This window comes from Acromyrmex echinatior, chromosome 3 (assembly GCF_024713525.1).
Source record: "Acromyrmex echinatior isolate Ae372 chromosome 3, ASM2471352v2, whole genome shotgun sequence".
Classification (NCBI taxonomy): Eukaryota; Metazoa; Arthropoda; class Insecta; order Hymenoptera; family Formicidae; genus Acromyrmex; species Acromyrmex echinatior.
In genome coordinates, this window is record NC_141854.1 from 17,825,128 (window position 1) to 17,847,640 (window position 22,513).

Consider the following 22,513-nt stretch of genomic DNA (forward strand, 5'->3'; position numbering starts at 1 on the left):
ATATTTCTATCTCCGATGCTTCCTCTTTTTTCGAAACAGCACGAAAAGTCGGTAACAGCGGCGTCGAAGCGTTCTCGCAGCGTATGAGAGCGTCGTCCATTATTTCACTTTAAATCCAACAGGATTTTCCATTTTTCCCGACGACGCTAGTCGCCTAACGCGCACTCTGTTCTCGGGTATCTCTCGGAGACTGCAAGTTATTACTGCCGGGAGCGTGCTTTATTTCCATTATTATTTGCTCGGCGAGTTTTCGAGCGCGAGCAAGGCGTCCGACGTCGTTCGAAAGCTCATTATAATAATATCGGCCTAGTATTTGCATTCACATCGTGACAAGCTTTGTCCATCCTTTAGCGTTTTTTATTATTCTTTTACCCACGAATAACAATACTCGAACAAAATTATTTACTTCTCACGTAACGATTATCATTATCTAACACCAACATCTCTCTGGTTTTTTTTTAAATGTCACGTTATTAGAAGATTTATTTAAGAAGATTTATTTAAGAGCACGTACAAGCACCTATTACAAAACAGTGAAATATTCCGAACTACAACGTTTAACTAGTATTATCTGCACGAACATAACAAGCTTCGTGCCTCGTCAGGTTTTACCTTCAGTAATTCATCGGTTCGCTATCTTCCATTTGCGATGGTGCTTAGAAAAGCCGCGTCTTGAAGGAAATTATGACACGTTTCAGCTTCGTTTCAAAACGACGACGTGATTTTTTGCGACGCGACCGTTTACGGATTACTGCAATCCGGTACGCGCAACTTTTCCGTCGTCATGGAATTAATGCACCCGACGGCAGCTGCTTTGACAGTCGTTATTGAAATTCCATCGATAGTGAGAAAATTTTAATAACATCTCCGTCGTTTCTGAAAAGTGACGGAGAAGCCGAAAATGGGAAAGCTGGCTGTAAGCAGGCGAAGATTAGATCGGAGAGTGTTGATAAAAAAATATGACTTGGAACGTACATTTACATAAATTATTTTTTACTGATAAAGCACGTATAAGTCTTGTATTTTATCTCTACTTGTATCTATTGAAAATATTGAAAATAAGTAAAATGATAAAAATGTGACACATTTGTTGCAGTTCAAGAAATGCAGTTCTTTTAAAAATAATATTATGTCTTTAAAAAATTATCAAAACTAAGGAAAGAACGATTTTATTGAAAATCTAAAAGTATAGCTAGATATGGATTTGAAAATAATTTGGTTGGATTCAAAATAATTATGCAGCTGATTGCTAGAATGTCAAAACTTTTAGTAGCAATTGCTCATCATGCTTAAGTTTCCTACATAATTATTTTGTTAATTTGACAAAATTATTTTCAAGTTTACTTTAATTTTTAAATACTTTAGTAAAATTGTTCTTTCCTTAGTGTACAATTTGATTATAATGTAATTACTTCTGTTTTTACGACTTCGTGGAACGATGGCAAGAGTAAACTGTCGTTACAACATGAAATTCTAATTACGACCCCTAAAAGGGGAAATCACGCAGCGCTCGTAAATAGAAGCGCCGCGTCGCTAATCGCGAAATCAATTGTCCCACTCAGGAATTTGATCGGCAATAATTAAATCTCGCGCACTGTTTATAAAGTTTCTGGAGCGAAATATACATTTTTCTTACGCAGAACTCGCTTCCTTTATTTCAGTCTGTATAAGCAATTCGCTATTTGTTACGTGGCTAATGACTTCTCGCAAACCACCGAGTAAATCACATTCGCGCAAAATGAGAAAAATGTACCTGCGTAAAGTACATAGGCGGTACTATAAATCTTTGGTTTCACAGTTCCTTCATTCCACGGATCCTTGCTTCCTATAGTCCTCGCTTTCATAAATCCTGGGTACATCCTGGGGATAGATATAGTGTTTCAAGAATCCTTAATTCCACGGTACCTTGATTTCACAGATTCTCAGTTCCACAAATCAATATCTTCGTGAATTTGTTATTACTTACATAGAGAAATTCTCTAGAAAATGAAAGAAATCTAAGAAATTTATTCAAATTTAAGAGAGGTCCCCTTTTCAATCCTCTGACGTGCGAATCTTTATTGAAAAACAAATCCGGTTTGGTTGAAAATAGACAAACCAGAAGATTCTGATTATATCAATCAGAATTTCAAATATAGAAAATTGTCTAATTAAATCTACTGAAATTCTAGTTGATGAGATAATCAGAATTTTCCGATTTGTCCATTTTCAACCAAACATTTTTCTCAGTGTTGAAATAAAAAAATTCTTTTTCCTTTCCGTTGCCTCTAACAATAACAACTTTCTTAATTATCGAATTATGACGCGCGCGACTGGTGAACGAGATGCGAATGGCGCGTGGAAGAATCAAGACGTGTGAAAAATCGAATGCTTGGAAATACTTCGCAATCGTTGCGATAGCACCCGTTCGACTTTCCATTCAGCTCGCATGAGTGAATCGAGACTTCTTTAAATCGGCGACGTCTACCTTTCATAAGAATAGAGCGGCGAGATGGGGCGAGCTTTGAACTGTTATCAAAAGTGCATTTCAGCGCAAGCGACGAAGAGGAATGTCCGGAGTTCTGAATACAGCACGGCGACCGACAACAAGATTACAATGGAGCTCATGGCTCGCGACATATTCAAAATGTCGCATTTATACAAACTTATCAGTACACCCTTATCAGACCCTCCCCCGTAGTCTTTAGACGGTTAATAAAAGGTAGCTTGGGAGGAGGGTGTCGTGATTTTCACGCGAGAGATAACACGAATTTTATTGTCGCAGAAAATCGGGGGAAAGTTAAACGTTTGAAAAACGCGATGGAAGTCAAGATCGTCATCTCTCTTTTATCGTATTCGGCTACTCATTACAAATATACGCAAATAAAATGTCTCTATTAGAGAAATGATTATGGCTTGTTTCTTTTTATTAGAAAAATGTTTTTGTGATAAAGTGACGCATATTTTCCAAAATCATACTGATTTAGTAAAATGTAAAATCAAGTTTTTTTTTATTTTTTTAGAAATTATATTTAAGTTTAATTTATCTTATTTAAATACTGTCTGAATGTAATTCAAGTTAGTTAGAATAAACTATGTAGGTCCTAAAAACAAAAGAAAATAATTGAGTAAAGTTATATCTATAATAAAAAAATACAAATGAAAGGCAGATAATATAAATGACAAGACATACTTTTGAGAATATTAAATCTTTTAATGTAAATGTAAATACGATTAATTAACTTTTTTTTAATTAGCGCACTGTTTACAGCGCTGATTTTCAATTGACTTCTTTTTATTACTCGATATTATAAGCTTCTTCATTTATAAAACATGTTCAATCATATTTAATTAACAAATAATATTTGACAGATAGTAATATGTACATAATCACTTTACGAGAGTATAGGTACTTATGTTCCAAAGCTTATATATGTGTATATAGTACAAGCAATATAACTGAGGGGTTAAACAGCAAGCTGCTTCCAACCTCATCGTCGACTAAGTGCTATTGTTCTTCCCGCATGATCCTAAACGAGCTGCCCATTGTCTACCCTGAATTTGGTAAATTAACGCCGGCGTTTGCGGTTATCCGACTATGTAAACACAAACCAAGAAGAAGCATTTGAACACAATGGAGAAGTGAATGTAGGTTGTGTTAAATAGATATCTGCACTTATCATTCGTTACCTCGAAATTCTTCGAAATTTGAAATTAATCTTTCTTATACTTTTTTTCTCGTAACATTTTTGTAATTTTAGGACTTTCATATACAGGCCAAAAATATTAGGCACCTGATCATTATTTAAAGATTTAAATAATGAAAAATTAGATATATATATGGCATTTGCTGTATCCTTTGGTACAAGAATCTTTTAAACTTATGTATAATGCCGGTAACTAATAGATAACAATGCAGGTAAATGAATTCCAGAAGAATGAAAAAAATATAAATGCCTATTTTGGTTAAGGCTCACTTTTTAATTAAGTTGAAAAATTCTCTTTAGATACTATCTGTTCACGCAATTAGCCGAAAAATATCACCAACTAATGCAGAGTCTACGTCGAATTTTTATCAAAGAGATCGGCGAGGATTTTCTGAGATGTCATAAAGAGGGTGAATTCGAAAAGTTCGAGAACTTTTCTCCCAAAGATGAACTAACTCATGCAAATGCCTTTAGAAAGCATCTGGAAGCATCTGGATTCTTTTCTCTGACAAGCAAAATCCTGCCGTAATTCGCCACCTCGTGAAAACAGGAGCAGATTAGTTTTCATCGGATGACCATCTACTTTCAGGACGAAACTTTGCTTCTCTCTTCATTCTGCCTCTCTCGGGCAATGGCGATGGTCTTCCGGTCGAATCGAAGGACCGCCGATTTACAGTTTTGGCACGTCGGTCGGCCACGACGATAGTCCAACCCAGCCAACTTAGACCAGGAAATCCCGACTCCGGCTCTTCGGCAGTGCAGTGCGAAAATCGCGAGACACGTTGACGGAAGAAACGGTATCCGGGGAAGCCGGCCGAGCATGAAGCGCGCTCTGATTGCACAAAGAGGTGGCGAAAAGGGAACACGATTGATTGCCACGATTGTGGCGGCTCTCGGGAGCTTCCTCCCCAATTTACTCCAGAAACACAATGCACCAACCTCCGATACGGATACTTATTTCTTCGTGTTTGCCTTCTCGCAGGAAGTCTCGGCAATAGTCTCAATGACTGCGAATTATCGAAAATCATCTTATTAATTATTTTCGTCGTCGATGTAGACCAATCGAATTATACAGTGGTATCTAGATATTTATCGCGTAGTTTGTTTTAAATAAAAATTTTAATAGTAAAGATATTTTTGAAATTTTGAATGGTCGAATATCGATAATTCGGGTCACGTACGAGTTAAACGTAGTTTTCGCGAGAACTAAATCGTTTCTCATCGATTTCTTGAGTATTAGATTAGGTACTCTACATGGAGCGATGTGCTTCTTAAAAGATAACTTTATTTGATAATTAAGAAAATAAAATTGAGTATTGAGTACGTAATAGAAGTGAGTAGAATATTTATTGCACGTGATACATGAGTGGCTGATTCTCATTGATAAGTATATGAAACAACAAAATTGACTTTAATATGTAAATATGTATAACAGGAAAAGTAACATGCTACGAGGCAAATTTAAAATTAAATTAGCTGTTCGCCGCGTCTATGCATTAAGTTACTGATATATTTAAGGAATATATATCGGTGTTTAACCTCCGGAGCTGACGAGGGATCTCTTGAACCTACTAAATTATAATCTTTATTTTACCCTGGAAAAAATCTAGTTGCATTAATTGGAATTCTGATTAATGGACAAATTAGAATTTTCTGATTGAATCTATTATAATTTCAATTAAAATAATCAGAATTTTGATTGATATAATCACAGAATATTCTAGTCCGTTCAACCTGAAATTTTTCTCAGTATACATCTGCAAATTTGAATTATTAAAATAATTAGCATTTATTCTTTTTTAAACAAATTATGTCATTTTAATTTCTTGAAATTACTTAATGCCTTTTAATTAACATAAATTAAATAAAGGTATCTTACAGACTTAGTTAATAACTATGTTACATATTTTGAAACTTCAGAAGCTTAAGGAAAGAGAAATCTGGAAATATAATTTGCAAATAATGTACGTGTGCGAGAAGTGGGTGCAATTAGCGGTTTATTCACGCAAGAGCAATTCATAAGCAGCAGCGTTTCTTAGGATTGCAGAATTCGTTGCGATTACGTCGGTACGACGGAAAAGAAGTAATCAGATTGATTGCCACGATTGCAGTAGTACTCGAGAACCGTCTCCCGCTATCGAAGAATACAATTGGCTTGAGTGCTCTCGGCTTGAGAAATCAGGTCAGATAAGTCCAGCCAATCATTAAGCGGATCGGTGAAGTCCCGTCGGATTGTTATTATCTCTATTCTCGTTGATTCGTCGTTATATCGTTGCGCTGGGCGAATCACTGGATATATTGAGAGTGATTTTAGGCGATAGTCTCATCGCGTTTTTTCTCTTCTCTTCTTTTCTTCTTTTTTTTTTATATCTCTTATTGGATCAAGAAATCGCAGAAATGTCTTCGGAAACTGCGAATAATATCGGAATGATAGAAAGAATATTATATTCTGCATAAAATTATCTGCAGCGTTCATAAATTTTTTATACTTTTACATATAGATCAAACAAGAGTATTTTCCAAAATAAATCGGAATAATTATACATTAATAAGACTTTTTTTTAATAATGTTATATTTGCGAATACGTCTGCCTAGCCGCTCCTCCCCCCCTTTCCCCACTTAATCAAATTTTAATAAATAAATTATATAATAATGCTATTTATGCGCTCTTAAAATCCGTTAATTATGTGGATTTATTAGAATAAACATGAAATATTTATATGCGATTATTTAGTTTAGTAGAATAATTTAAAGTGTTTGAAAAATGTTCTAAAAGCTAAACCAAAGATAATCTTTAGAAAGCTCTCTGTAGACGCAATTGTCAATTAAGAAATTGTTACCCGGCTGATATTTCTGTCATGAAGATATCAAATTGATCAAGGAATGAAATGGCTCGATAACACATATTGTCTCATTGCGCCACCAATGTTCATTTTCCTCTGTGCTATGAATTATCTCCTAACTCCCATCAGTCCCAAGGCATCATAAACGACCCGCACATCATAAATCTCGGAAGATATTGCCGCAGTTACATCCGCGAGGACGATGTATCGCTAGCGATTATTACGATAGTGGGGCTCACCGATAAGCGCATTTCATCGCTCGTTCTCTCTCTCACTCTCTCACTTCCTGTTACTATCAGGGGATCGGAATTGTTGAGTGCATTTAAGCGTGAGCTCTTCCAATATCCATGGCAACAAGAGATGCATTTAATTCTTGCAATTTATTTTGATCTTTGCATGTGCTAATTTTTTCTGTTAAAATTTTACTTTTTAATTTTTTTTCTTTATAATTTGTTCATTATCTTTTTAATTTTTATTCTTATATTTGTATTTATTTATTTTTATTTTGTAAATATTATTTTGTGTTATCGTTTATTTTTTTTTATCATTATCATTTTTACATTCTTCCTAGAAATTAATAAATGGCTTTATCTCTCTCTCTCTCTCTCTCGCGTGCTCTCTCGTCACATCGATCCTGTATCAACTTTAGCGAAACATCCTAACGCGGATAATGCGATAGATGGATCCTAACAATTGTGACAATTTTGCGTTTGACACGTGTGCATACAGTCGCGACAATTCATTTGCGCGTATTTACGACCGCGCTCCGACTTAGTTAATTGGCGCGTACGCAACGCAGATGTGTCGCGGCGACAACCCGACTCCCTGGAAGATCAATTAGACATTGTTAGACTGTAGGATTCATTTCTCCTAGATTTTAGAACCCCTACTTTTCGCTAGATATCTTATAACAGAATCTAGTGACGAGTGATATTATCAAAATCTTATGAAGGAGGAAGATGCTATTATCTTTTCTTTTACAATATATATACACTATTTTACTCTAACTTATACAGTTCATTTAAAGATTATAGAGTGAAAGAGCACATATACAGAGGGATTTAATATATATCTTCTTTCTTGTAGAATTTTGATAAAATCGCTTGTTGCCAGACTCTGTTATAGAGTCTGTACTTTTGGTTAACGAAAGAAATTGTCTTTGTTTGCTCTTTACGCTCCTGAAGAAGATTGGACAACCTCTCCGAATAGAAAGCATGGTACTATATGACTTTTTAAATCGAAATTCCACAAGACAAGAAGAAAAAAAAATTAGATGCTGCATTTACACGCCTTGCGATTTCAACGGATTGATCCGCCTATTTAAGATGCGTTTTACATGGTTTCGCGGATTAACGCGCCTTCCTAGTTTCCATTAATTGTGACGTCATTGTATCACGTTGTTTTTTTTTGAGATCAAAAAAAATCGTGATAAGCAAATGTACATTTGTGATTTGTTGCTTTTGCACAAATCAGCAGAGAGAAATCTCAGTCTTCTAAATTTTTGAAAGGATCCCTCATTAATTGTATTGAATCCCGGTGAAATAAGTTAGTTTTCACATGTAACGTGATAAACAAAAGATGTCAGACACAAGGCTCAATGGATAGTTTCTGAACTATGATGTATCCAAGATAAACACAATTTTATATCTTTGATATACTATAGTTTAAAAATTATTCATTGTATCTATACATTTTTTATTCGCCATATTATAAGCTGCATTATACGAAATTATTAGAAAACATAACTCATTTCACCGGACAATATATAATTTCTATATGATTAGCATAAGATTCTTTTCCGTATCCTCCTTTTCTTTGTACTCACTTTTGCACTACGACTACGTACGTTTAAGAAAAGACGTAGATCATTGTCGCAACATCGCGAGATAACACCGTAACATGTCTCCCTAACTCCTTCATCAGACGCAATATGGACATCCGAAGAGCCAGGATCTCAGCAGTATAATCTACGGGGTCTTAAACTAAATCCGGACATTGTCGAAAAGGAAGGAAAGCAGGTGGAAATCCAATGGACGAAGAAGAAGGAGAGAGAGCAAACTCGTTCGTCGGCAAACGGCCAACATGCAAATCCTTCAGGATGGCCCGGAAAGGATTTCGAATGGCGGAAGGGTTTTCAGTTTATCCATATTAATGCTTCTAATTAAGCCTCAAACAACACTTTGTTGCTGGCGAGATCTATGTAGAATGCAAACAGGAAAACATGTGTAGCGAAGCACACATAGCGACGCGCGTTACAGCGCGAACGAAAGGGATATATTGATTTGGATTTGTGTCTGTTTGTTCATTTGGAGAGATATACGAACGGTTGATTCCGGAAAACTTAATTCAAGCGTCGAGATATGAAATATTGAAAGCTGTGAGCCGGCAGCGAACGGTGCAAGCGTCCCAACAAATTTTCCAAATCAGCTAATTTAAGGGAATAAGCTGTGATAGAGGAAAAGTATACGCTGCTCTGAGAGACGTGCATAATCTTCCAACCTGCGACGAGGGTAGGGAAAGAATTAAATTTATGCCAGAGAAATCAGGAATGAGATCGCGTAAAGTATGTTATCATATCTACAGAATAGTTTATATAATTACTGCGTGAATGTAACGTCGCATGACGCGATATTTCTCTGCGGCGGGGCAGCGGAAAGATAAGCGTAAGAACAATTCGCTTGCACTGCCGTGAAACTATTCCCGTTGCGTTTTGCGCGGATGTAATATGCCCTCCTGTCGCATATCCGTAACACGTGTCGCCGCAAAGGCATAGAATCCATGCAAATCTCGAGATTACTTGCACAACTAGTACATGCTAGAAATACTAGTATTTCTCGTATTTTAACTTTAGAGAAGACGCGAAAGTGAGAACGCTCCGCAGACATATTGCACGGTCTTAAGTCTCCAAGGAGGTGAGAGGCTGGAATATCGCTTTATATCGTGTTTATTTGTTCATTGGACATGCCAACGCGATATTACGAAGCAAGATATTAGCAGCAGACTCTCTGTTGCGTGTCGAATCTCTTGATTAACTGCTATTCGTTATTCTGTTAGCATATCACAGCTTGTCGCGTGAGAATATTTTGTTAAATTCATTTTTCAGAAATTATCTTTCTATGAGATTATTTATATTATTTATTTGTTTATATTATTTATTAATACAAAGTTGCTAAATGAATCGTGTATAGGATATCTGCTTGTTGTAAAAATCTATTTACGATTTATTCATCTATTACTAAATTCAATATACAAATCCCATTTTTTTCGTGGGATTTTCCTAAAATTGAATAAATATATTTCTCATGAAAATTACGCGCGGATATAAATTTTTCCAAAAGTTTGTATTAAATTTCAATTAAACTGTAAGCTTGCGCGTAAAAATTGGGCATAAATCAGAAAGTATTTGTTAAAGTTAAATCCGTTATAAATGGGAAAGTGCTTCTTGCGGAGTCATCTGTACGTAAGAAGAAGTTAGACGGACAAATGTGCCCGATATACGGAACCAGCTGCGATTTTATTCCAGAAAAACAATCGGGGGTGAAGCCAGGAATCTCTTTTAATTACGGCCGATCCAATACGAAGCAAAAATGGCAGTGTGCTATCGATTCCGCGGCTGCCTCTCCGAAGTGGAAATCTCAAGAAATTAAAAGTAGAATTAGTTCTCTCATTTTCTCTCCCTCCGATCCCGCGTCCCATTTGTACCACCCTCCGGCGATATATCCGCCGTCGTCGACGAATTCGACGTTGCACACGAACGAATTAGGAGTAATGGAACAAGCGCAAATTAAAAGGAACGCGAGTAAGTATAATACGACCGTCGACTACTTTCGCAAACAATTATTTATCAGCACTAGGAAACGAAGCGGATAGCTTTAATTAAAGGCGCGTGTACACGACCAGCTGAAGAGCCACATTTCAAGGATCGTGAGTGCTCTTACGGTCCCTTAACATTTATCTACCATGACTTTAATTATCGGTGTTCCCCGTTGCGCGAATTGTTTGACTCGCGAAGAAGAGAGCGATTAAAGAGTATAGATGACTATTGCAAGCTAGGCAAAAAATTGCTTTCCGGTTTTTTTTTTGTTTAACTAAAGATTACCCGGAAGTAACGCGTTGAATGTTAAAAGTGATACAAGATCCATGATAATCTTCCTCGTACGTAATGAGAGAATCATTTTCTCGAAGGCCAAGCCAACAATGGAGTTGTAAATGCGATATTAAATCCTTGGTTCTTTATAAAGTTTCTAATGCACGATTACGTAATTCTGTAGTATTCGTAGTTATATGTAGTTTAGTATGTAGTTATGTGAAGTTTAGCATGTAATTAGTAGTTATATGTATAGTTTTTAGTATGCACTGAGAGAAAGAATTTTGTTAATTTAGCAAGCTATCAATATCTTTAACCGATGATATGTGATAACAACAAATTTTGTTGTTGTGATTGCTGCTAGTCTGCTGTATCAACCAATTATTAGTAATAAAAGCAAAGTACATAGAATCTAACCTACCTTTTGGATAGATTTTAGGTTCGTTTACATAGAATTCATAGATGATCGTGAAGTCTTAAGTCGTAAGAAACCGACCAAGTACAATCAAATATAAGGAGAATACTTGATTAGAATTGGTCAATTTCTTATGATTTGAGACCCTGCAATCGTCTACGACTTTTATATATATATATATATGAGCCTCTTATTTGCTCGCGATACTATTGATTATTTGTTACATTGACAAATTAATTTACAATCGTAACAAATCGATCGTTTTTTTAACAATTCATATTTGCTTTCCCTTGATTTGTTTCTATAACAAAATCATTTCTCTCAGTGTGTTATATGTAATATTATAAAATCATAGAATCATAGAATAACTTTACAAATCAGACCATAGATTAAAATATAAAATTAATACGGATAATTGTCGGCTTATCACATTATCTGCGATTTTTCATAACAAATATTATAATTTTGTCGAAATTTACGCAGCCTCTCGTTCACACTCACCTACGCAATTTGATATGACATATACAAACATATCGTGCATTTCTTATCATAAGTGTTTTTATCACTATTTCTCAAGCGACATTTTCTACTATATAGTGATCTTTTTGTATAAAATATTATTCGAAAGTTAAGATCGTAGAACCGTGTTTGATAGCAAAGCTTTATCATCTTATGTTCCTTTAATAATTCTTTTATGATTCTTCTTTTAATTAATCTCTCGTGTTTCTTAACTCCCAATAGTTTGAAATTAATTCTTCAACTTTATTAAATTTTGAGATATTTAGGTTTTGCAAACGTTCTTAAGAGAAGAATGAATTTGATTTTGAATTTTTATATGTTTCATTTTATTAGAATATCTCTTTTTAGTTTATCAAATAAAATATTTGTGAACAATTTTTTAGAAAAATTTAATAAAATAACATCAATCTTTTTTTCTCAAAAATTTCAATTTATTTTAATTGTGTGTGTGTAAACGACAAAACTATTTTATAATAAAAACAAAAATTCTCTAAAATTATATTGATTGCGAAGTGTGAATAACAAAGTTTTGTTTCTTAATTAATTTCGCATTTCTTTTTGTTTAATAAAAATTTGATTAAGATATGTCTGGCAACATATATTGTAATATATTTAGTATTATAAATTACAAAATTATTGTATATACAAGAAAGATAATAATATTGTAATTAAAAACACATTTGTTACGAAAAAGTCAAATTTATTAAAGAATCTGTTTTCTATTTTTTTGCTAATATAGTATGGAGTATTTTATATATGTTAACACACCTTATAACTCGATAATTCACTCGTTAATAAATTTCGTTAATAAATCACAAGAATTGCATTTAAGTCTCTACGTATAACAATTACGATAACAATAACATGATCGACAATACTGATTTCATCTCGACGAAGGCATGATATTTCGCGATTAGTTTCGCGTTAATATAATACACGCCTTTGTTTATGAGGCTCTGTTACAACCGTAGTCCCATTAACTAAAATGGAACAAAGGATTACTTCAGGACCTAATTAACTCCTTGCGTGTGCCGTAATAGTGGTTACCTTTCCTCCTCGATCTCTCTCTAACTCCTGATCGCAACGAGCACGAAAGGAAGTCTATGCAAAACGAAATTTCGCGAGGCGGAACTTTCGGAATGTACGTTGTCGACAAGTTTCGCAAATCACGCGGCTTCTTCAACGAAGATTCGCATTCTTGTAGCTGACGTAAGCAGGCGTAGAATAATGAAGATAGCACCAAAATATTCTACGCATGTGGATTTGGGTTCAGCTTAGTAGCGAAGTGGAAGATACTTGGGTTACTCTAGTATTAACTTTCTGACATTCTTGCAAAACATCATGTAATCGGAAGCTCAAGTTGTTGCATTAAATAACGAAACTATTTGAGTTCTATAATAATACAGAATCTCTAAAATATTCTTATACATATTTCTTAAATTATTAGATCGGATTAAAATAAAAAGAAGACATTTACATTACCTTTCTCCTTTTTAATAATTTTCATAACTTTATTTCCGCGGAATTGATAATTTGTATATATTTAAAAAAAAGAGATATTTAAATTTCCATATTTTGAAGAAGACGTTGCGATGTATACAAATGAATAAATTATTAGTATCGGAACGATATTAGTATAATTGAAAGGAAGTTCGGAAAGAAGATTAATTATGTACAATCTTTATCATTATATGCTCCATTTCATTTCTGCCACAAACGTTTGCTACAGTTGAAAAATTCGATGCAATTCCACGCGCGAAACTCTAGTCGAGCGTCCACATCGGGTAGGAGTGGAGTAACTAATCGCGGGCTCAAATTAACTCATTATTCTCGAGTTTAATTTCCACGACGTGCCTCATTTTGGCAGAATGAGAGGGCACGAAAATAAACTCCGGATATCACACGCCAAAACGAGGCTTCGCGATTCGACGAGCACACAATATCGCGAGGAAAGAGGGACGAACTAAAGTTTGCACGGATGAAATGCGAGATGCTTTCGGTGATGAACCTACTCGTGAAATAACTCTCAATTTGTGAGAAACGAAATTTCGTGAGAAAGTAATTTAACGTGATAAATCTCCTCGAAGGGAGAATTTTTTTTATGCAGAGTTAATTGGGACATACTGAAAAATTCTGGTGGAAAATGAACGAATCAGAAATTTTCTGGCTAAATCTACTAGAATTCTAATTGAGATAACTGATAGAATTCTGGCTGATATAATTATTTTGATAAAAATAAGAATTCTAATAGGTTTTACCAGAAATATTGTCTCAATCAAAATTCTAACAAATTTAACCAGAAAATTCTGATTCGTCCATGATTATAAAACCGAAAAATTTCTGCTTGTAGAGAGTTTTGTAGATATTACAATATATTTAATTACGTACAATGCCGTTAAAATGTTATCATTTTTCTATAATACTCAAGTATACAATAATACTTTAGTTAGTAAATACTTTAGTTAGTCATTGAGAAACATTAGAACAATAAATAATTTCTTGATACTTCAATGATTAGAAATATTACGTTATTATGTCATATTATAATTTAAAAAATTCTCTATTTAACATTAATATATCTTGAATTATAAAAATATAATACTGATAAAGTAGACCGTACATTATAATTATTAATTTTTCAAGTATCTCAATTTCTTATATATTTCAGAACTGCAAAGTAAGGTCCAATTTGTTTTATTATACAATTGAGTAATTATAACGTACACTTCTCTCATGTTTAGATCTTTTATGTACAGTAGATTTGCACATGCAAAACACAATACTGCAAAAAATTGTTGGAAAGCGCATTGCGTGTAATGTAAAATAAATATTGTTTTATAGCAGGCCACCTAGCTAACTCCGCCGAATAAATAAACGTAATAATCCACATGAAATTCTCTGCGTATGCAAAAACCACTAACACGTGAATACGTTTATGACAACGAAATAACAATTGGGATAACGGTGTTTACGCGAATATAATTGAAAATTTTACATGAGCTTGCAGAATTCCTTATTATATAAATTGACATCATTTTCTAGCAATGCTTAATAAACATTAATTTATCATATTTCGGGGACAGAACCAACCGCAATTTTTATACATTAATCGCGCTTTGCTGAGACAGCTGGTTTATTAAAATTCTACATTATACTTAGTAAAGAATTTTAGTATTTTAGTACTTTATATTTATTTCTTGTTGTGAATATTTGTCATTCTGAGCAACAATTTTTAAAACATAACATAAAAATTATATGGCTAATTAAAGATTACGATTAAACTATTATTTATTTATAAATCGCTGCGTGTCGATAATAAATACTGTTATTCGTAATCTATAATTGGAGCCAGTTTTAAACTTTTATAAAAAGTATAAAGTCATTCCGAACAAATGGCAAATACTTTTATAATTTCTTTTTTTAAAAACTTTTTTACTATGTTATTTTAAGACATTCTGTGTCTTAAAATTTATGAATATTATAATAAATAAATAAATTAATTAATTCGAGCCTTGTGTGTATTATGTAATAATAAAAAATCTTGAAATTATATCGAGATATCTTTATCAGATAAACTCGTATACATATTTTGTAGATATTATTATTAATTTAGTGTCTATATTGCATAATAATAATAATAGATTAAAATAAAATTATTTCAATCCAATGTCGTAAACAAAATATCAAAATTAATTAAGTTTGAATGTATAACTATATATATGTATGTATAACTATATAATATTGAATGTATAATTATATATATATATATAATTGTCACAATAAATCATAAAATTATTATCAAAATTCTCTTAATAATAATTTGCGAATAATGTGTTTATGTAATTAAATTTTGCATTTATAAAATTAGAACGCTTTAGAATTAAGAGGTGCTTTTTTGTAACGTGTGTGTAAGTGCGTGTAATGGATTTATTCATTCTAACACTCGATCTTTATACAAACGGGATGTGCAAACAGGAGAGCGTGGCAGATAAACGCCGCGGCTACTAAACTAGAAATATTTCCTTCTATTCCAACGCGTATAGATGAACAAATTGTATTCTGCCCCGTTTAAACTTTTTCACCGTGATAATATCGCATTTTCCTAAGAACAACATACAAATAAAACACAATCTGCTGAATCGGCAGTTTTTATGCCATATCGCAAGATGAAAATGTTCCTGCTTTTCCGAGTCGCACGGTATTTTGTGGGTTTCAAAGGCTTTCCAGAGATTCTTGAAAATATTATTTCTCGGAATTTCGCCTCGAAAGATGAAAACCATGAAAATATGAAAAAATATTTAAAAATATTTCAACAATATTCAACAATATTAAAATGAATGAAGCAAAAATGTGTGTATTATGATTAATCATGTTTTCTTTCTGGCACAATGGAAAAAATGAATGCATAAAAAGGATGATCACAACAATTATACGCGAGATTTAACTCTCTCGTTAAGATATATATACATATATATATATATATATCAAAATAATTTATAATTTTATATATTTTCATTGCTTTTATCTTTTTACATGAGTAAGAAAAATTTTTAAAAATTGCTTTATAGTTTATTCTATAATATAGATGTGAAAGAATAACCAGAATAAAAATATATTCAAGTTATTATTAACATCATTTGTGTGTTAACATTATTAATATTTGTTATATATGGTATATTATATTATTTTTGTAATAAACTGTCTTTTTCTCTCTTTCTCCTTTTCCTTCTTCTATTTACCAGATGTAAAACAGGTATGAGTTTTTTATATACTTTATATGCTTGATGAATAATCGCAAATAAGAAATTCCTAAAAAGCAAAGTTCCTCAGAGTCCGTGCTTCATAGATTAACGACAGACCAGAGTCCGAAGCTGTTATGGCCGATAAGAGACAATGCAATGGTAAATTTCGTTCACCGCGGAAAGTTGCCGCAACGACTCCAACTTATCTTCATGCTTTCCACGCTCGTAAACGTAAATGCGAATGTAAAGAATCGGCGAGGTCGAGCCGCGAGATATGCGGCGGCAGATGCGCGTTAGTGCTGCAGCTAACCCGAAGAAATGCTGCAATTCTTTCGAGCGTACTCGGGCAAAGTTGAAAAAAGAAGGATAAAGTTCTAAAAACTTATTACGCAATATCGATATGTGCGAATTTAATCTTTAATTATAGGTGTAGTATCATTGAGATTCTTTCCATTTATTTCGTAATTTTGACATTGTCAACCTCAATAATATCCTTTTTTTTTTTTGAAAATTAAATAAAATTTGAAATTCCACAATTAATACTAAAAAATGTGGAAAATACAATAAATACATATATAAAATAGAGAGCAATTAATTTCATTTTCCTTTTTTATTTAAGAGTCCTTAGAACTCCACATCCACTGAAATGTTATAAATATATAAAGCACACAGATATTTTTATATTAAATATTCCGGTTTTTGTTATTTTTTTTTATTTTCTATCATTGTTCTCGAATCTCGGGAGGCGAACGGAATTATAAAAATCGTATTACACGGTGTGTATTCTCGATTACAGTTTCAACGGAAACTTCCGCCTTTGTAAAATCGATTATATTAGTTCGCAAGCGCGGCAAAAAAGATTTTAAATGTATTTATCGAGTATCTTACCCGATTAGAGTGCCGTTTATGTCTAGATACCTAAGTATAAAAAAAATTTCGTCACGTGGTTTGCAGAATTAGATATATATATATAAATTTATATAGAAATATTTAAACACTAAGATTTGCTTTGACCAAATTTCTTTTATTTAATTAAATAAGTGTAAATGCCTATAAATAGCTCAACAAATAATCGAATTATAGCCGAAAAATTGTATTTGCACAGCTCGACTCACCTGGCGACGGCAGGAAGTGTGAAATTCAGAGCTCGAATGCGACAGAGACAAGGAGCGTCAAGAGTCGCGTTGATTAATTGGTGGCAATTATACGACGGCTCTAAGATAATTAGCGATGCTTAACTCCGTTGACTTGTCCGATCTCATTACAAACGTTCCGTCGCGTATAAACCACACATGCACACAAACATATAAACACACGTCAAAGGATGAGATTTCTTGTCCACGGTTAATTTAACAATTGATGGCAGTGGTTTATTTAGGGAAACCACCTATTCCAGTTTTATATCACAGTTTATTGTTTTTTTTTATTTATACGCAGGTTACTCGAACGCATTAATTAATATCGCTCTAATTAATATTGTTGCTGCTTTTTAGAGTTATTTAGTTATATTGTCGCTGTTGATATTTTACATCAAATGAAGGAAAAGTCGAAGCGTTGCAATCTAGTTCCTTCCATCGATATTTTTACTTTTGCGACGAAAAATAAATCACGTTTGAGTCTCACCGTTTGATTTCTCGCACTCACGAGATTGTCTTCGCGGAAGCACATTCGACGACGTGAAGTTATGTGATCACTGAACTTTCTGTGCTCTCAGTATAGGTCAGTAGGTATCTCTCCGTCGGTCTTTTCGAACCCTATTGCAATCGTTGTCCCCTGGCGACTGTTAAAATGTCTAAAAATTCGACAGCCCCGAAAATGAAACCTTGATAAATAATAATTATCGGAATAATTAATGAAAAATCCAATTACGTGTATATGTCAATTATGTTTATGATAAAATTAACAATTAGGAATATTTAAATAATTTGAATGTGTATGTGTGTGAGAAAAGTAAACTCAATAATAAATGTCGTTTAACAATTTGAAAGACCGAATAATTCACGTGAAAATAAATTGGATATATCGCGGTTAATGAGGTAATGAATCGATTAATAATCGAAATAAATCTATAATAAATATAAATATAATTCAAATATCTAAGAAGATAAATTTAATCTCATCTGCGTTCGTTTAAATGTTTTGAAATTTAACGCTATTAATTTAAACAATGATAAAATAACAAGTGTGAAGAAAATCTAAACTACGGGAACTAAAAACGAATTAAAAATAAACGATTAAAAGCAAAGCGGCCGCTCGCGCATTGACAATCTCAGGTGATTAACGCGTGAAAACTCGTAATTAATACGAGAACGACCTGGATATTTAGATCCTCTCTTCAAGATCTTTCTCATAAGAAGAGACTTTCGTCTTTTTTCAAGGGATACTTGAAATTCCAATTGTGAAGAAGCACGGACACGATCGTCACATAATTCTTCCAGCAGCACGCCTATCGATTCTCAATCACCGAGTCGCGTTATGAGACGTCTACGTTTCGAAGACGATATCGCCAGGAGTGAAGCCAGCATTGAAACCTTTCGTGCCCTCGTCTCTATCGAGCGTCGTCGCGTTTATGTCCATCCTTTGAAAGATCATTGATAGGTGTGTTTCGATCGACTCTCTCGATCATTGGCCGAGTCGTACACCATCGGAACCATGCGATCACATCGTTCACCGGTGTTCACGCGATCAATGGGTTCGATCGATCGTTTCACTATTCACGCAAGCCCGATGACTTGGTACAGTATCTTGATCGAAAAACGAAAGACGAAAGACCGACGACTTAGGAAGACTCGAAGATGTGAGATCGATAACGGGTCGGAGGGTAGGACTCGGTCTTTATGACAGTACGATGACAGGTGAGCCGAGTGTCATGCCGAGATGAGAAACGAGCGGATGGTTCTTGCGCAAACCGTACGACGGTACTGCGGCCAACGGCGCGCTACCGCGTTGGGAACCTGTCCCGGAGTGTTCCGTACCGCGGCGCGCGGCTCTCTGCGTGTTAAACTGGCGCAAGCTCTTCCGAAGCCGGGGATACGGGACACGGGACGTGTCCGTGTAGCGGCGGAACCCGCGAGCGGCGGAAACTCGACGCAAAGAGGAAGCTCGATTATTCGGAAAGGGGTACCGCGGCTCGCGCGCCCGAGATACACGAGGGATAAAGCGATGACCGAAAATTCGTGCGCTGATTCCGCGATATTGCGGCAGCTGGTTCAGCGTGCCGGATATTAGCCAGCGACTCCCACGAGTAATGCGATGCGCTGTTAAATTATTAATAACGAACGCGATACCTTCAAACTTCAAACGATCTCTATGGTTTGCGCCTCCACTAATTAATTTGAGTGATTTTTTTTTTATGTAAAGCGCACAGCGCACGCATGCCTAAGGATTGTTATTACGTCGAGTGTGTAATTTTTTTTTTTTCATTATTCTGCTAATTTCTAATAATGTCTATTCTTATCACATTTTTTTATAAAATTCCTCGACCCAAATATATAATGCTGCAAAATACCGATTATTTTGATTAATTTCTTAATTTAGGGCGTTGTAATTGTTATTAATGCGAATTGTTGTTACACCAAATGTATATTTTTTTCCATTAATCTGCTAATTTCTGATAATGCCTCTTCTCACAAATTTTTATAAAATTTCCTGACCCAAATATATATTGCTGCTCATTACCGATTATTTCAGTTTTTTTTTTTTTATGTAGGCCACTGTGCTTAAGTGCGGATTATTATTACTCCGAGTGTGTAATTTTTTCATTAATCTGTCAATTTCTGATAATGCCCCTTCTCACAATTTTTTTATAAAATTCCCCGACCTAAATATACATTGCTGCTCATTACTCTTAGAATAGAAATTTTATGGAAATTTCTGGAACCGTAATAGATGAACCCGGAAACAGAATGTCTATTCGTTTCTTTTATTCGAAGGTACGAAAGAAAGGTGGAGAAGAAATTTTGAATTATAAAACAGATATGAATTGACAAATATACTTTACTTCTTGATGCTTTATATCAGTCACTAATAACGATATAAGATGATAAGACGAAACATCTTCTCTGAAATTTATTAAAAGATCGAAGTATAACATTAACATTTCGTGATATACATATATATAACGTTAATGTTAAGATATTAAAAATGTATTGTTCTCGCAGATACACAAAATGAAAAAATAAAAATATATCACTAATAATTTATGGAAACATAGAAAACGAATAAGATAACTGTCCGCCCACTGATAAAATAGTACAGTATTTTTACATTTTATCTCTGTCAGAGACTTGAACGAAATCGAATCGGAAAAACATCTACTGTTTTATGATGGATGAAAATATAAAGGTGATGTCGGCGACTTTGTTCATTTTGTACTTATTATTTCGGTCAACAGGATATGATGATTGTATATAAACTTTTTATAAAAGCAGTAATTACAGATGAAGCAAAAACTCTTGAAAAATTAAAATTAATCCTAATTAATTTAAAATTAATGCAGATTAATTTAAAAGATTAAAGCATAAAAAATAAAGAGAGACAAATAAATGTCAGATTTACCGTATAATTTGTATTAATATTTTAAGACATTATGGCATTCATTCGGTTCTTGGTCTATTTAAGACCATCTTAAAACCGTTACAGTCTTAACTCTTTGGTAGCTAGCATTTCGTCACAAATTTATCAGGCTAAGTATTGTGAAAAATATTGTATAAATGTGATACACATTATAATAAACTTTTTTAATCGAAGTCTAATCGAAATACTACATATTAAAGAATATATAATAGTAACAAGCATATGTATGTATTTTTATTAATAAAAAAAGTTACGGTGTATAAGGTAAAAGAAAGCTCAGGTATGCCGTAATCAGTGTCAAAAATAAAAAAGATAAAATAATTTTTAAAGTACTGGTGACCTTTAAACGTTTGAAATTCGAATTTCGCTTGAATTCTTTTAACTTTGACGATCCGCGAAAAAATATTGCGTATATCAATTTAATTTTATTACAAAATGTAATCGCATTCCTATAAATAAAAAAAAATGAGTTGTTTCCTTCATAATAAGAGAGAATTAAAATCTCATAGCAGTTATAGAGTATTAGCCTTTTAAACATTACTTAAGATAATCTTAAAATAAGAGAACGGACTATACATATAATATCGGCTTATATATAATAGACGTTATTAATCTCAATAATAAGAAAAGTCCAAGTCATCGATCGTAGTTTTGTTCGTAAATTTAAATCGCAATTTACAATTTTTATAGTTCAGCCCAAGTGTAGTTTCATAGCTCATGAATATCAGGGAATATCCGATGTCCGATGTTCTTGCGACTGCGACCTGCAACTAACGCTCTTATCAAACTTTATTTACGCGATATGCAATTCGCGAACAGCCGAAAGGAAAATGATGCGCGAATGCATTAAGCGAATGCCGATCCCGTGATATGTGTCCGCATAAACCAGTATTTGTCCTGCATCTGCCGAATCGATCAATAGTGTCTCTCGGCTATGTAGAGTTAGAGATACATCGATGAAGAGAACGTTCTTTTACTCTTAGCCTTAGCAGATCAGACAGATAAGTTTGTTTATCCTATAGGACGAGGAAAAGAAAAGAAAAGACGAGAAGTTTTCTTAAACACACACACACACACACACACACGGTGCAATCTATACCCACCTACTTGCAGAGTGACCTGTGGGACCTTAGGAACAGTAGTATGCTGCGACAGTAGTATCTCTCAGTAAATTCAAGCTCACGTTGCCGAAAGTCTGAAACAAGGTTTCCCCTTGCTCTATTCGTAATTTCTTTAAATAATGCACGAAAATACTTTGAAAACTACGTGTTCCTTCTTGACGTAAATCTATTCCGCAGATAGATAAAGGTAGAAGAAAAAAAAATAAAGAATAAATGAATAAATAAATAAAAGATCTAGGAGACTCAACATTGTGAAAATTAAATTTGTTCACTGCGACAAAGGAAAAGCCGTAGTGCCGGAGTTTCCTCTTCATCTTGGTTAATAAAGGCAACATTTCCGGGACGCATGTCAGAAAAAGGGCTAATCAAGTATTCTCTCTATCTCCTTCTTTCTCTCTCTTACACACATACACCTTCTCTTTCTCTTTTTGTAAAACGCTCTCGTGCATATGCATCACAGGGTGCACCTTGCGCATCTTTATTCCCGTGTACAATGTGCGCGGTATATGCGCGTGATACATTTT

General features: G+C 33.9%; 1 protein-coding gene across 6 annotated transcripts in view; it reads right to left on the reverse strand.

Moving 5' to 3' along the window:
- The window catches only part of LOC105149864 (cysteine-rich secretory protein 1), a 57,414-nt gene that overhangs the window by 31,419 nt on the left and 3,482 nt on the right, over positions 1-22,513 (reverse strand). Inside the window, exons 1-2 of one of the 6 annotated variants that reach the window (XM_011062606.2) lie at positions 18,825-19,351; positions 17,409-18,085 (exon numbers count right to left, since the gene is read on the reverse strand). The exons of 1 other annotated variant lie outside the window; for it this stretch is intronic. The gene's annotated coding sequence lies outside the window, so the exon portion shown is untranslated. Of the gene's footprint in view, positions 1-17,408; positions 18,116-18,607; positions 19,352-21,971; positions 22,064-22,513 lie in introns of those variants that run through there. 4 more of the 6 variants (XM_011062597.2, XM_011062581.2, XM_011062589.2 and 1 more) reach the window with 4 other exon arrangements.